The following is a 16,759-nucleotide window of genomic DNA, read 5'->3' on the forward strand; positions in this document are numbered from 1 at the left end:
GACGAACCAGCCCAGGGCTGAAAGTCTCCTTAATAAAGAAAAAAAAAAAAATTATGTATCTCATACCACATAACATATGTGGAACTGCATGCAAAATAACTTTCTAAAAGTTGACCCCTTTTTTGTGTTGCCTCAGTGGTATAACTGGTATAGTTGGCCATCGATCTGTCAAAACAAAATTGTGCTTTAATGTGATATCGACACTGTGCGTTCATAAGGACCAATGTCGAAAACGTAAACAATGGCTTCTTTCGTATATTTCTCGTAGTTCGAAGTCATTCCATGTAAGCCACCAATTCCATCGGATAGGGGGAGTCTCCCTCTATACAGTTTACGTTTAGTTGACATGTGTGGTTTTTCATTCTCGGGAAATTCGCAGAAAAAGTTTACGTTTGCGACATTCGCTCTTATGAAAGAAAAGCAGATATATGGTTGCATGCTTAGTAAGCATTGACGTTGATGACGACCCAGCAACTCTTTACTCCTTGGTACAATCCCATAAGCATCTGAAAATATGTGCATGAAATCTAGCGGACTTTGTCTTTTCTCTTTACTCCACCATAGAACCAGCGAGCCACCATCTTTTCACACAAAACTTGATAGTTTCTTATGCGATTTTCATAGGAGTGAAAAGGTAAGGAAATGTCCACCAGGTGTCACGCACAGACTGACGATTGCGGATGGGATTTTACCATAAGAGTAAAGAGATATAGAGTGAAAGCGAATTGTAAATTGTCAGGGTAATGCGCGATGTCAATCATACAAGGTCTGACCCAACTTACTTATTTGTATTGCACAGTTGAATGGGGAAGGTGGTGTTTGTATTTCACCTAAGAGTTTATCTTTTTACACGAAACAGCTGTTGTCTGTGATGTCACGTCCAGAGGTGGCAACAGTACATTTTTTGAAAAACCATCGTCTAGAGCGAAACAAAACAGCCAGCACACGGGCGGCCGTTTATAACTACATTCCAAGCGAACAGCGGAGATAGAGAATAAATAAAATCTCGCAGCCTGATTTTTCCAAACAGTTTATTGTAATGAAATTTTAGCTGCAGGCTTGCGTGTGACAGTAAATTACCAACTCCCTTATTTATGCATAATTTTAACATCAATGCTTATGAGTGGTCAGTCTTCATTCTAATCTTTTAATTCCATGCAATAAACATTAAATAAATGCAGTAATTAGCCAGAAATCAGCAAAATTCTACACGACATAAATGTATGTAGCGCGCGCCGCCGGTCTTGTCTGCTTCTTTGTGCGAAAATTTTCTGTCGCTGGCAGAAAACAGTTTAGAAATGTCATGACATTTTTGCCGCTTGCCAGTTTGTTTTTGTGTGTCGTCAAAATGGTTTTCGCAAAAAGTATCAAATGTTAAGGAAAAAATGTTAAACTCTAGGACTCATGCCACCACTGGTCACGTCTGCTGTTCGTAGTATGGAATGTTGTGCTGACGTTACGTCGTCATTCTCTTGCGCAGCAATGTTTACAACATTTCTGCTTCTAACACCAGCAAGCTGCCTGCTGTTACAGACCTTGTATGATTGACATCGGATAATGCGGATTTTTCGACCAGCTCTACAGTAGAGTCGGTGTATAATGAGTCACGCCAAGAGTGAAGCCAAGTCTACCTATTGAACTGTCAAACCGGCTACCTATCGTGCAAAGTAAACAAGCATTACGATGCTATGAAAGGTCCACGACAGGTATTGCAATTAAATATAAAATATAATCGAAGAAATTATCATACACACGCAGTGAGCATAACAATTGTCATGCGATACGTTTTCTAATGATCAGTAATGAGAATTTCTACTGTTTTTCGTTAAGATAAATTGACAAAATCACTAATTTAATGATGTACTACAGTCGTTACTATTTTTCCTCGCTAGAAGTCATTTGAAGTGGATGCAGAAGTCCTGTGTTGCCAAGTGATAAGAAAGGGAATCTTTCGAAAACCGTGATGCGAGTTCAACTGTTTTTCTCTTGGCGTGACTCATTATACACCGACTCTACTCTACAGGGGGCTTATCAAAAGTTTTTTTTTACTAGCATTTTCAAGCCGGTCAGAAGCCAATCATGAGCGTTATTAACCAGTAATATTGCATATTTACAGATGCAATATTTCTTAGTCTCTTTGACCTGATTGAATTCCATTCGATTCATTGCGTAAATTGCGATAGTTGAATGTGATTAAACATTTTATATGAATAATATTGTTCACTGTGCTATTAGTAAGTCAACTTATGAGTGTAATGAAAGATTCTGTTGACATTTATTAAAACTTGAAATTTTTCTACACTGAAAAAAGTTTTCACTTAGCTTCTATTAGGAACGCACATAACATTTTTCCAATAACAAAAATAATGATTTTTAACTGAATATCACATAGCATAAGAAATTCTATATGAGAAATCATATAGATTTCATTGGACACATAAAGTTCATGTGATTTAGTGGTGCAATTTCCAAATATGGGATCACATGAAAGTTATGTGAAATTCACATGGATATATTCCACTGGTTATTGCTGATTGCATCTGAAACTGGACTGTCCCAAAAATGCAAAAAGTGTGATAAAAGTGCACGTTTCCGTCAAATCGTTTTAATGTCTTAGGAGCACTTATTGCTTGCATCATAAGGATTAAGTGCACCAAAGACACCAACACGATTAGACGTAAATTTGCAGTTTTATCACACTTTTTAATAAGTGAAAACGCGCTTATTAGTCCAATTTGGTGTGAAACGCACAATATGTGATTTATTTTATGAGTGTAAGAGATCTAGAAACATAACTAGGGTATGTGTACCAGTTTTAGACCCTAGTGGTAGTCAAATTGACCATATATTAAATTTCACATTTTAACATTATTTCTAAATTTGTTTCGATACATGGTAAGAACATATGTTTTGGCAGAAATCTACGCAAATAAAGCCATTAAAATTTATTTCAAATATAGCCCTAGGGCCAAAAATTGGACCACTAGTACCAATACTGGTACACTTATCCTATGTAAAATAGATCCAAACGATTACTTTCATTTGTAAATAGTGCTTATTGTTGCTAGAAAATATAGCCGTTTCTTTTTTTTTAATTTTTATTTGAGAAATTTTTAGCTGAAGGCTAGTGTATCTCTAATAGCCGTTCTTGTTAACTTTGAGATAGCTAGCTTGAAGCCCCAGGTTGGGACCTTAGCCATAGTGATCGAAATTTTTTTGCTAGGAACGCCCTTCCTTTGCCTTTTCGATCAATCTTTCCACGTTTTTAGTGCAAATTAATTGGAGTAGATCTTTTGCTCAAAACATTTTCAATTGGCCGCAGCCTCGGCCACAGCTGAGAAGCATATGGAAAATAGAGTCCTTGGGTATTACAGGTATCGATAAGCACTCGATTTGATTTATCGTTCTGTTTGCGAAATTCTTGCGAATGGAACGATGGTCAGCTCAAAACACTGCATAATTTCCGCATAAACCGGGACACTTGCAAAATGATGCTGCTTCTCTTTGGACTTCAAAATGTATGCATTTAACTCCTAATTTGCGGGGTCGTATTTTTCCTCCTACGAATCCAAAATGAAATCAAAGGTTGATGCAATTGGCTCCAAACATTTAAAAAAAGTTCAACGAAAAAAATTGTACATACATTTTTCTATATACAAAGAGATTTAAGATTAGAAGAAGTATTGGCGTGGAGTCGAGTGTGGAATTTCCCCACTTTTTTGCCATAACTACAGAAAACTAATACGTATGGTTTACAATGACACTTCAGGATTAATCGTTGGGTGGCAGGTCACGAGGGGCACGCAATAGCCTTTTTGACTGCGTTGGATTTAAAGTACAAGGTGTTCAACTATGTAATTAAGTAATTAAACATGAAAATTAAGTATTTCATGTAATTAAATTTAATTTCGCGTAATCAAAGCAGTGTCAGTGTAATTACTGTAATTAAAACAAGTACTTCAATTTGATTACGTAATTAATGTAATTAAAAATTAATTTTCTGTAATCAATGTAATTAAAGCTACACAAATGTAATTAAAAACGTACCCAAATCCTTATTCTTGAACTATTTAAAAAAAAATTGAAGAAAACCCTTAACACATACTCGATTGAATCAATTTATTCAAAAACTCTTCTTACACCCTGAAATACGCATATTAATGTTTAACTAGACTACAAACATGACCAATTCTGCGAATACTTATACTAAATTTCTTAGAGCACCATGCTAGAGTTGGAAACTGAAATAATCCACTCGCGACAATCGATTTCACTTTCGTTTTGTACGTTCAACATAATGTCGTATCTAGTGCACTGTATTCGTTGAATAATGCGCTTTAATGCAGAACTAGAATAAAATCGATTGTCACGAGTGGTTTATATCGGTTTACAACTCTAACGACAATCACCCCTATTCTTGTTTTCGTTCAAACCGTATTTTCCATACAAAAAAAAATGTTTTTTGCATGGAAAATACGTTTCGAACGAAAACAAGAATATGGGTGAATATACAGTGAAAAGGAAGTGATACTCATAATGAGGGCCGTGATTGCCATACAAATGAAATGGGAATCACTTAGTTGTGACGACAAGTCTTCAAATTTTACATTTCCTTAAATTCAAGAAATTCCTCAAGCAAAACGATGTGTCCCATGTGCACAGGACACGAAATGATCGTTACCGATCAGCTTGACACACTCAAGTTATCCATGCTTTGAAGACAATTGCATACTAGCTGCGATTTTTCTCGGAAGTAGCGCAGCGTGTGAATGTCCAAAGTATTCACCAGCTCCAGTGTCCATTCAGCTCTTTCTCTTAGGGGGGGGGGGGGGGGTTGACAATTATGCACGGACCATACAAATTTTAAAAATTTTGTATAGACAATTGTCTACGCAGGGGGAGGGGGACAATAATCCAAAAAAAATGTATATGTAGTTTATGAACATCCCCTTATCGGCTTAAAAAAAAACTTCTTATCCTGCGAAATGGTCAGCGAAAGAACTACCGCCTTCTGCGCCTTTGTTACCGTTCCCGCTTGATCAGGAACCTGACGTCGGTAGCATTGGTGCTCAGCACGGAAAACAAGCCCGAAGGAAAACAAATCCAAGGAAAAAAAATATCAATCATAAAACTAAATATGTACATTGTGATTTTACTGTATTTTTTTTTTAATTTAGGACCAATTGAAGAAAAATTTAATCAAACCGAAAATAGTACAGTTGTACAACAGATTGAAAGGAGGAGTGGATACACTAGATAAAGCGACCGTGGGATACACTTGCAAATGGCGAACGAACAGATGGTCGTTTGCTGTTTTCATGAACCTTACGGATATGTGCTCCAATAATGCGTATTTCCTATTTACAATAGCATATCCGCATTACCTACCGAATAACAAGAGCCGAAAGCGGAAATTTTTAGACTGGCTGGCAAAGGAGTTGGCACTTGAACACGTCAAAGAACGAATAGAAAGAAAAGGATTGACAAATGATAGGGGAAATGCAGGTAATGTCGGCCTAAGTGTCCCTAATTTGCGCCCATACGCAAATTCAGCAATCGACTAAATTTTCAATAGCAACCAAAAATATCCATTAGTAACTTGTGCCATTCTTGCAACAACCTACATCAACCAAAATCTTTGCTTCAAGACTATAAATGTGGTTCTGGACTAAAGAGGTGTTCGATTTGTTCTCGTACCAATGATGAAAAGGTAAAATCATTGTGTCATGTATGTCTTAAAGCCACATGTAAGAAACATAAATCGGAAGAAAAGGGGTACTATTTTTGTAATAACTGTTGGGCTTGCGTACACTGTTGAATAAGAAAAACAGTTAAAATCATAAGAATTAAAACATGTCTAGTACAACTTCTTAATTCTATTGAATCAGCATAGGGATGAAATGAAATACTGTCTTAATTCGATAATTTACTTTAGGTGTAACAGCATTCCTGGGAATATCGGATCGTGTCTGGGATTTGAACTCTTAATATGGTCATTACGGACGGAGTTTCGTAAAATAATGAAGTTTGATATGTCACACGAGGGGTTCTGGTTCTTATTGGGAGTTGGATATTTACCCGGGGGGGAGGGGGATAATTTAATGGGACTGTGGACTGTTTAAGACCATTATTAGCCGTGCAGAATCATGAAGTTTGATATGTGGCACGAAGGATGTTGGTTCTTGTCGATAATTGAAAATATACCCGGGAACACCGAAACATGCCAGGAAGGGCCAATGGGATCGTGGGCTCTCAAAAAGACCATTACTGGCCTAGTTCAGCAGAATCATAAAGTTTGATATGTCGCATGACGTGTTTTGGTTCTTGTGGAGAATTGGTCACTTGCCCGGGGACACAGCAACATGCCCGAGAGGGCTAGTGTGACCGTGGAGTCTCATTAAGGCCATTACCAGCCAAAATTTGGAAAACCATGAATTTTGATGTGTCGTCCGATGGGTTTTTGGTTTTTGTTGAGAATTGGCCACTTCTCTGGGGCACTGGAACATGTCTGGGAGGGCTAGTGTGACCATGGACTCTCAATAAGACCATTACTCGCCAAGATTTGTAAAATCATGAAATTCGATATGTCGCACGATGGGTTTTTTTTTTTTTTTTTCCTTGGATTTGTTTTCCGTCGATCTTGTTTTCCGTGCTGAGCACCAATGCTACCGACGCCAGGAAGGCAGCTCCCACACCTGGACCCTACCTATCGACCCATCAACTCATGAACCGGGGACCAACGGCTTTACTTCCCATCCGAAGGAAGGCGTGATTACAGATGTTATGCCTCAGAACATCCCGGCGGCGCCGACTGGGATTGAACCCAGGCCTGCTGGAGTGAGAGGTAATCACGCTTACCACTACACCACCGGCGCCGCTGAACGATGGGTTTTGTTCTTGTTGAAAATTGGCCACTTCCCCGGGGCACCGGAACATTTCCGGGATGCCCAATATGATTGTGAACCGTTGGAATAGCTGCCACTGGTCCAATTACATCGTTTGAGAGAAAAAACATGATGTTCATCGTGTGTATACTTATTACAGAACAATAAAGCCGAATGCCGACCAAAAGTGACCCCAACGGGAACCGAAATAACTCCGGAACCATGTATTGATCAAAATATTTTCAGATGTATTCAGAAACTTCAATAGATTCCCGACAAAATGCAATTTGTTGTAAAGCAAAATATTGAGAAATTATGTTTTTAGAGCTAATTGAATTTGGAAATCTATGCAAATTTAGACGTTAGGCACGCAAAGGTTAACATAATTTTCTATTGTAATTCTGTTTTCGTTCATTGAACCAGGTAGCACAAACAAACATTCCTTTCATTGTCGCATTCTCCGGTGCTTATACAGGGGCGTGATCCAGGATATAGTTCATTGCCCTGCCAACACCTCGGCAGTATTGAAATCCGACTACATTTCCAATCACGAACCGATCGTTGTATGTGAATTGGCACCAATCACCAACTGAAATTATCCTTAACGTAGCAAAAGGGCCTGTGAAATTTTTGTTTCACGGGACAATAACGAAAGGGTCTAACGGTACGCTGGGGGAAATTTAAGTACATTTCTCGTTGTACATTAATGGAGTTAATGTACTTAATTTATGCGACTTGTAATTAAAACTGAAATTCGTACTTAAAAGTAATTAAATCAAAAAATTTCCGACGCTCGTAATTAAAGTAATTAATCATGTAGTTAACTGTAATTATTGTACTTAAAAAAGGCTTGCGTAGGAGTTAAAAGTTATTGCGTGCCCCTCGGCAGGTCATTACATATACAATATCGGCGAAAAATTTATACTTTTTTGATTGCAAACGTTAATATATTTGTTTGCTGTGTGACGCGAGGTGAGGAGGTAGCTTTATAGTTATAAATAGAGGACGTAAATAGTTAAGGAAAAACCAAGACATAAGTTCAAAAGTTTTAAGAAGACAGAATTATAAACCACGCTATAATTATTTTAATAGAATTGACTACCCCCTTGATCCCCTTTCTCATTTTACAGCTGGTATAATCAATGTGACAGATCGATGCCTTTCTATACCACTTGAAATCACTGAAATGGGGTCGATTTTTGATTGTCGAGTTCCACATAAGTTAAGTGCTCATACATAGCATTCATGTTTTTATTTACGGTTTTATTGCGTTATATTAAAATATGTTCTATTATACTATTATCATGGCAATGCTCGTTTTCGATGAAAATATATGTTTAGAATAAAATGCACATCGATTAAAAACGAGAAGAGGGGGTCATATCGAGTCATAGCACATCAATAATCAAAGTTTTATTCTTGCGCAGTTTATTTTTAGATATTGATTTGAGCTAACTTACCTATTTACCAATATTTGCAGGACTTCCTCTGGCAATTACAGCACATTCTACACGAAATACTTTCGAGCGCCATATTGGATACAATATCAATGCCTAATCACATCAAAAGTATAAGGCAAACCTTATAACTTTTAACCATAAGGCTTGCCTTATACACTCAAAAAATATTAAAATCTAAATAGTATAAAAGCTACGCTAAATCGCAACTCTCCTGACCGACGCATAGCTCGGTATAAAAGGAGAAAATGCAAACTTATTATAAAAGTCCTGTATAAGGACGCGAGTATAAATTCATCCTGATGAATGTGGGCGTCTTAGTGGAATACCTGTATAATGAGAGAGAGAAGGATTAGTATTTTCCATTTAATTCCACTACTTTATTTGCTTATCCTTGACAGATACGCGTATTTCGTCTACAATGTGCAGACCTTTTCAGTGTCTTGTACTAATACTCGACTACCCAGTCGAGTATTAGTACAAGACACTGAAGAAGTCTGCACATTGTAGACGAAATACGCGTATCTGTCAAGGATAAGCAAATAAAGTAGTGGAATTAAATGGAAAATACTAATCCTTCTCTCTCTCATTATATAAATTCATGTTATGCTTACTTTGTATTGTTTGACTTTAAGCTTGGGTTGCTTAATCTGGATATATCTGAAGGGTGATACTGATTGTTTGTTTTCTTTACTGTAATGAAAAAAACATTGAAGCGCAACTAATTATTTTTATTTCTTGTGAAAATTACAAAAGATTTGCCTACTGGTTGATGCCATAGAGCTGCTGGGATTTGTTGTTTCTGGAGAAAGTCAATTTGCTCAACCCCGTCGCTGGAACATCTTTTAATTGGCCTTGGGAGGTTTGAGTTGAACTTCGATACAAAATGATGGCAGGTCACATTCATTCATCCAAATGCCCATCTCATTGGTGGAGTGGTTTTCGGTGTGGAACATGACATGGCTATGAGTTTCAACCGATCTTCTGCAGAAGAAAGTGGAACGCGTTGTACCACAGCAGCAGGAAAATGTTCTTGAATCCTTCTTTCTTTTGGCTATAGCACATTAGGTGTGAAGTGATGTCCTTCGATCGGAAGTGCAGTTCATCTATAGGGTGTATGGCAGAGAAGCTCTGGGTATTTCTGACAGGGTACGCAGGATCTTCGCGGGACAGACCTGGGAGAGTCACTGCAACAAGAGTTTTATGAGTGTGGCCTTCCGGGTTGACGTAGGTGTCTTGTTTTTCAGTGCAGGTAGCTTCCGGCAGGATGGCGTGGATCAGCTGCACTCTAACATCACCGTGATGACTTTGGTAAAGACGAAGAAATCCTCCATCTTGACGACATCAGCGACGCACAAGTTTCCGATCCCAACCAGTTCAGCAGATCCTTAAGGGCAAATCAACGCTTCGGCATTAGTCCAATCATCCAGCAACTGCTCCAACTTGCCCTTGGGAACACTACTCAAAGCTTGGGCGATGGCAATTAGGGCCAAATCCCAGTCGACTGCTTCCAGTTCTCCACTCGGGTTGTGCCACATCGAGGCAATTAAACGCTGGTGCTTCAACCCATCACAGGCGATTTTTCTCGAGATTTTTCTTCAATTGTGAATTACCGAAGTTCGACGTTTTGTTTCTCTAACACAGTTCACACAGTTCTTCGGAAAACACCCCGCAAATAATAACCACAACTTTGTTTGAATATTTTGCTTGAATGTTGAAACTCAGTTACTGCTTTGCAAAAAAAAACACTGAACGAATTTCACGCCGATATTCGGACTTGGTATAATTTTGAATCAAAATTTAATCGTATCAATGTATAAACGTTGGTCAACCTTAAAATGATTAAATTTTAATCTTTCCTTGTTAAGTAATATTTTTGAGTGTACGTTTGATTAGGAAAACAGATCACACGCTAACTTCTGCTTACTCACCAGGTGAGTCGATCGTACTCACTTTCGTCCGATGTACCGAGTTGTCAAAAATTGAGTAAACGAGAAATGTCAAACTGAGTAAAAGCCACTCAGTCAGCAAAATTCTGGACTTGGAAAAAATGCCAGTCATGTCGGAGGAAACCTCATTGGAAATGTTACTTAAAACTGGCTGAAATGCCTTCAGGTAAGTACGAATTGCTTAGGGAAACGGTTTTGAACCAGTTTCTGCTCCGGTAGAATGAATCCGGAGCAGGCAATTTCCATGTCTTTGAAAAAAAAAAATCAAAACAAAAACCCTCCCCGCAACTGAAAATTCCGCCGAGTGGATTTGACTCAGGCTACGTGAGAACGTCGTTTACTCAAAAGTGAGTCAACATAAGGCTACTCAATTTTGAGTAGCCCTACTTGCCGCTGAGATCAGTACGTTCGACTCAATTTTGAGTTAACCAGAATAAGCGTGCAAGATATGTGGAAGGTGTACACGGTTATCGCAAAAAACTCTTTTATGACTATAAAGTACACATTTTTGAATGAAAACGGGACTACCCACAAAATGAGTAAAATTTTACACATTTATGAGTAATTACTAGTACAAAAATGAATAAATTTTATGCATTTATGAGTACCAGATACTCATAAAATGTGTAAAAAAATACACACATTTTAGGTGTAGTCCCGTTTTAGCCGAATATGCATACTTTATAGTCAAAATTGAGTCCTTTATAGTCATTTTTGCGTATTTTACGGTTTCCGTGTATGCATGATATGTTCAAGGTTTATAAAAAAGATGAGTTTTCTTATAAAAAGTATTTGTTATTTAGACAGACACAAACGAAGTGACAGACGACTAAAGGGCTGAACCCAATGGGGGCGGAAGCGGAACGGCAACGGAAAGCGGAATTGTCGCGGCATGTACTAAAAATTTACCGCCGCGGTTAACGCGTCATCAACACGCAATGATAGCTTTGGCTCACGACTTGACTTGCCTATTCTGCCGATACTCGCATAATTGTCCCATCTTTGCTTGATTTCCTATTCATATGGGACAGTTATGTTTTTATGGGCAGTATCGGTCCCAAGCAAATCGATTAACGTACTACTATAACGTACTACCACAAACGAAGTGACAGACGATTAACTGGCGAAGAAATCCATTTAAATAATGTGGTTCACTGTAACAGAATTTTCTTGGAAGCTTGTGCCATCATCCACCAGATGGGTTAGTTTTTTTGTTTTGATTTGAACAAAGTTGATTTTGTGTACAATGATTCTTTGACAGTGTGCAAAGAGTGCGTATCATTTTATCATTTTTTAATGCATTTCAGTTTTGAGTAGAGTGAAAGAGATAGAACCAAAACATTCTAGTACATTTGGTGAAAATGCTACACTCAAAAATATTACAAAACCAGTGTTGATTAAATTTTATGCATTTTATTATTAATCAAAATTTATACATTGGTCCGATTAATATTTTCTTCAAAACTATACTAAGTCCGATTATTGAAGTGGAATTCGATCAGTGTATACTAAAATGATCAAAAATGACAATGTCAAACACGATGGCACTCGTAGTCGTTTTTCAGTTCACGTTGAAGGTGGTAACGTTCTCGAATGGTTCTGCAAAAACCGTCCGCAGATTGATCGAAAAAAGCCCTGCCGGAAGTGGAATCGAAGCCTGCCATGAATGGCAACCCTGTATTGATTAGCCAATAAACTGCTGACGGATTTGATGCACAGTAATTTCTTCTATCTGTTCGACTTAAAGACCAAAGCCTTGAATATGACCATTCCGGGTGGACCCAAGTTTTAGTCGCTTATCAAAGATCAAAACGTCGGGTAATGATAAACCTGGGTTGAAAATGATAATTTTATGGTACTGATTTTGCTTTAATTACAACATTAATATTTATTAGAAAACAATAATATTAAGCATTAAACGAAAAAGAAGCAGAAAATACATTCCCTCGAATAAACCGTATGTATGCATTGCAAGCATATTTCGATTTTATACTACTTCAGGCATAAATCATTTTTATACTACACGCTTATTCTGGTTAACTCAAAATTGAGTCGAACGTACTGATCTCAGCGGCAAGTAGGGCTACTCAAAATTGAGTAGCCTTATGTTGACTCACTTTTGAGTAAACGACGTTCTCACGTAGCCTGAGTCAAATCCACTCGGCGGAATTTTCAGTTGCGGGGAGGGTTTTCGTTTTGATTTTTTTTTTTTCAAAGACATGGAAATTGCCTGCTCCGGATTCATTCTACCGGAGCAGAAACTGGTTCAAAACCGTTTCCCTAAGCAATTCGTACTTACCTGAAGGCATTTCAGCCGGTTTTAAGTAACATTTCCAATGAGGTTTCCTCCGACATGACTGGCATTTTTTCCAAGTCCAGAATTTTGCTGACTGAGTGGCTTTTACTCAGTTTGACATTTCTCGTTTACTCAATTTTTGACAACTCGGTACATCGGACGAAAGTGAGTACGATCGACTCACCTGGTGAGTAAGCAGAAGTTAGCGTGTAAGTCTGCATTCTCTCCCTTTATACCGACCTTTGCGTCGGCACGGAGAGTTGCGATTTAGGCTGTGGTCCATTTGGTGAATTTTCACTTAAATTTGACACTTCGAAACTAAATTATAATGTTCGAAAATCCCTCTGTTGTTGATCGGCCAATTTTCGAGAAGGTGTGTGTCAAAATTGATTCCTTGTCTGTCAGATATAAGTCTGCTGGAATAGCAGGTTAATTTGGAAATTTTCCATCTGTCAAGTTTAAGTGAAAATTCGCCAAATGGAACACAGCCTTAGGCTGTGGTCCATTTGGTGAATTTTCACTTAAATTTGACACTTCGAAACTAAATTATAATGTTCGAAAATCCCTCTGTTGTTGATCGGCCAATTTTCGAGAAGGTGTGTGTCAAAATTGATTCCTTGTCTGTCAGATATAAGTCTGCTGGAATAGCAGGTTAATTTGGAAATTTTCCATCTGTCAAGTTTAAGTGAAAATTCGCCAAATGGAACACAGCCTTAGCGTAACTTTTATACTATTTAGCTTTCAATATTTTTTGAGTGTAGTTCAATCTAGTAGTAGCACAAACGAAGTGACAGACGGAGCGGCTCAAAATTTGATTTGACGCACTTACGTTTGAAATTTTCAAGTGTACCTCACGGCAACACTATCTACTCATATGTACTAGCTTAAAGTATATAGTTGATGCTATTGGCCTTGACGGCGAATCTATATATAGCTCTTTACTCCTATTGACGTTGACGGCACCGTCGAAAAATTTGCTCTTCCAGCAAATTTAGATAGTTTCTTATGGGAATTTTCGGTGGAGTGAAAGGATAGTACAAAGTCCGCCATGTTTCACGCACAGTCTGACGTTTGCTTATGGATTTTCTCATAGGAGTAAAGAGCTACAGAGTCGCCGTCAACGCCAATGGTAAAATCCGTAAGCAAACGTCAGACTGTGCGTGAAATTTACTTTCAAAAACGAAGAGGTTCGCAAGTGGTGCTGGTGCTGAAGAGTATGAACTGCTGTTGGATGATCAGATTGATTTCGTCCAGGCACTCCGACTGGATGGAACTAAAGAAAAGGACCGGAAAGCACCGGTATCTGAGGCGGAAAGGAAGAAGATGGACATTGAGGAAACGAAGAAATCACTTCCAGTTTTTCCATTCAAGGAGGATCTCATAGCCGCTATAAAAGAACACCAGATTCTTATTATCGAAGGAGAAACGGGTTCGGGAAAAACGACACAGATTCCACAGTATCTCTATGAAGCTGGGTTTACAAACGACGGCAAGAAGATTGGATGTACTCAGCCTCGTCGCGTGGCAGCGATGTCCGTGGCGGCACGTGTTGCACAGGAAATGGGCGTCAAGTTGGGCAACGGAGTTGGTTATAGTATTCGTTTCGAGGATTGCACATCCGAGCGGACTGTCATTAAATACATGACAGATGGTACGTTGCACAGGGAGTTTCTTTCGGAACCGGACCTAGCTTCGTATAGTGTGATGATTATCGATGAAGCTCACGAGCGTACGTTGCACACGGACATTCTGTTTGGATTGGTGAAGGACATTGCGCGGTTTCGGTTGGATTTGAAACTACTGATTTCCAGTGCCACGTTGGATGCGGAAAAGTTTTCGGATTTCTTCGATGATGCGAACATATTCCGTATTCCTGGTCGTCGTTTTCCGGTACGTAGTTAGATTTGACTTGCTTTGTGTTTTGCTGTAAAATCTAACTTTTTCTCTTCTAGGTTGATGTCTTCTACACCAAAGCACCGGAAGCAGATTATATCGATGCATGTGTGGTGTCAGTTCTACAGATTCATGCCACTCAGCCTCTTGGAGACATTCTTGTATTTTTAACTGGTAAGTGGGTCTATTTCTATGCGATGTTAAAAAAATTACATTTTTTTTTTCGTTCCAGGACAAGAGGAAATCGAAGCCTGCCAGGAGATGCTCCAGGATCGCGTCAAGCGGTTGGGTTCCAAACTCAAGGAACTACTCATCCTTCCCATTTATGCCAATCTGCCGTCGGACATGCAGGCGAAAATTTTCGATCCAACTCCACCGAACGCCCGGAAAGTCGTACTGGCCACCAACATCGCCGAGACATCACTAACCATCGATAACATAATGTACGTGATCGATCCGGGCTTTGCAAAGCAAAATAATTTTAACTCCAGAACCGGGATGGAGACCCTGATGGTCGTGCCCATTTCGAAAGCGTCTGCCAATCAACGTGCAGGTCGAGCAGGGCGCGTTGCCCCTGGCAAGTGCTTTCGTCTGTACACAGCCTGGGCATACAAACACGAGCTGGAAGACAACACCGTCCCGGAAATTCAGCGCATAAACCTGGGCAATGCCGTGCTAATGCTCAAAGCTCTTGCAATCAACGATTTGCTTCATTTCGATTTCCTCGATCCTCCACCACATGAAAAGTTGGTTTTGGCATTGGAGCAACTTTACGCCCTAGGGGCATTGAATCACCACGGTGAACTGACCAAACTTGGACGACGGATGGCGGAATTTCCGGTCGATCCCATGATGGCAAAAATGCTGCTTGCTAGTGAAAAGTACAAATGTTCCGAGGAGGTGGTGGCCATCGCTGCAATGCTATCGGTGAATGGAGCCATCTTCTACCGACCGAAAGATAAAATCATCCACGCAGATACGGCCCGGAAGAACTTCAACCACATGCACGGGGACCACTTGAGTTTGCTGCAGGTCTACAACCAATGGGCCGAATCGGACTACAGCACTCAGTGGTGTTACGAAAATTTCATTCAGTTCCGTTCGATGAAACGAGCTCGCGATGTCCGGGAGCAGCTGGTTGGGTTAATGCAGCGAGTCGAAATCGAAATGGTTTCCAGTCTGCCGGAAACGACCAACATCCGGAAGGCTATTACAGCCGGGTACTTTTATCACGTCGCTCGGCTCTCCAAGGGGGGGGTCACTACAAAACGGCCAAGCACAATCAGACGGTGATGATCCATCCGAATTCGGCACTGTTCGAAGAACTGCCTCGTTGGGTGCTGTACCACGAGCTGGTGTTTACGACGAAGGAGTACATGCGGTCAGTGATTGAAATCGAAAGCAAGTGGCTGCTGGAGGCGGCACCGCATTACTACAAACCAAAGGAGCTCGAGGATTCCACCAATAAAAAGATGCCGAAAACGATCGGTCGGGCCACGCTGACCGAGGCGTAGGTTGTGATGAGACGGTTTGGGGTAATTCAAGAGCATTTTTTGCACTATGTATTTAACGGGAATTGTTGTTATTTGCGATGACATTATCCTACCTAGGGTGTCGGGTGTAAATTAGTGATCTTTAGGGACAAATAGGTGAAATATAAGGTTGCTGCAACCATGCTATATTGTATGTCAGTAGCGAGGGGGCGACACATCTAAATCTCAAGTTTAGATAGTCAACAAATCTCACACTAGCGAATAAATCTTCGAACAATCTTCTTTCATTTGTCGCATCTACTTGCATCGCTCATCAATTTTTTGCAGGAAATCTTCAGAATCGTCATCAATCTTCTTTCTATCTACTCAGCGTGCGCGCAGCTAGCCACAGCAAAACACAATCTTTTTTGCATCGTAGATAGAGTCGCCCCCCTCGGTCAGTAGAGAGCTTCATAAGGCTAGCCCGTCTAATCCCAGTCGCGCTCCTTTCCGTTTCTTCAGGTCCGGTTAGGTGGATTAGGTATTCTCTGGCACGCCGAAGCTAACTGCAGGGCTGTTACAAGTGTCGCAAATTTTGTGCGGTTTTATAGCTTTTGAAGTGCGGATTTTGCGGAAAGCTTATCGACATTAAACACATTTTTTTAAATGATATTTTAGCTTGCCCAACCAACTATTAATAACTTTACTGCTTTACTTCTTTATTAAATAATAGAAGGTCTTTCTAAACGTAGATTTTCCTGGAGTCTTCAAATAATTAGAATCGAAACTTAGTTGAATTAACCCTAAG

At 39.5% G+C, this 16,759-nt stretch overlaps 1 protein-coding gene and 1 pseudogene across 1 annotated transcript in view; one reads left to right on the forward strand and one right to left on the reverse strand.

Moving 5' to 3' along the window:
• LOC135705172 (probable pre-mRNA-splicing factor ATP-dependent RNA helicase mog-4) overlaps positions 1–15,993 on the forward strand; it is a 28,659-nt pseudogene extending 12,666 nt beyond the window's left edge.
• The window catches only part of St4 (Sulfotransferase 4), a 156,918-nt gene that overhangs the window by 44,091 nt on the left and 96,068 nt on the right, over positions 1–16,759 (reverse strand). The window lies entirely within an intron of this gene.

Source organism: Ochlerotatus camptorhynchus, unplaced genomic scaffold (genome assembly GCF_037179485.1).
Source record: "Ochlerotatus camptorhynchus isolate MF236.1 unplaced genomic scaffold, CSIRO-AGI_Acam_v1.1 ptg000260l, whole genome shotgun sequence".
Taxonomy (NCBI): domain Eukaryota; kingdom Metazoa; phylum Arthropoda; class Insecta; order Diptera; family Culicidae; genus Ochlerotatus; species Ochlerotatus camptorhynchus.